Source organism: Wasmannia auropunctata, unplaced genomic scaffold (genome assembly GCF_000956235.1).
Source record: "Wasmannia auropunctata unplaced genomic scaffold, wasmannia.A_1.0 LD336092.1, whole genome shotgun sequence".
NCBI classification, from domain to species: domain Eukaryota; kingdom Metazoa; phylum Arthropoda; class Insecta; order Hymenoptera; family Formicidae; genus Wasmannia; species Wasmannia auropunctata.
The window spans coordinates 929,806-930,156 of NW_012026798.1; positions in this window are offsets into that span (position 1 = coordinate 929,806).

A 351-nucleotide genomic window follows, 5' to 3' on the forward strand; every position below is an offset into this window, starting at 1 on the left:
ACACGCCGGACGCGCCGACGGAGGCGAAAAACAAATATAAGATTACTTAGGCCGAACGCGACGGACATTCATACGGAAACGAAACAGATAGAAAATTGCTTACGCCGATACGCAATGAAATCGCACGCAATATCACAAGACGACGCGACGAAAAACACTCGCGATTCCGAGTACTTGCACACGTACACGGACGCTCGCGCACTCGTGCGCGAGGGCTTTGCGGCAAACTCGCGGCGACGATCTCCGGGTGGCTCGATACGCGACTCACGACACTCCCGATCGCTCACGGCAGATTCCTGTGGGAATCCTCGCACTTGGGGACGGGCGCCAGCAACCAACGACTACGAACCG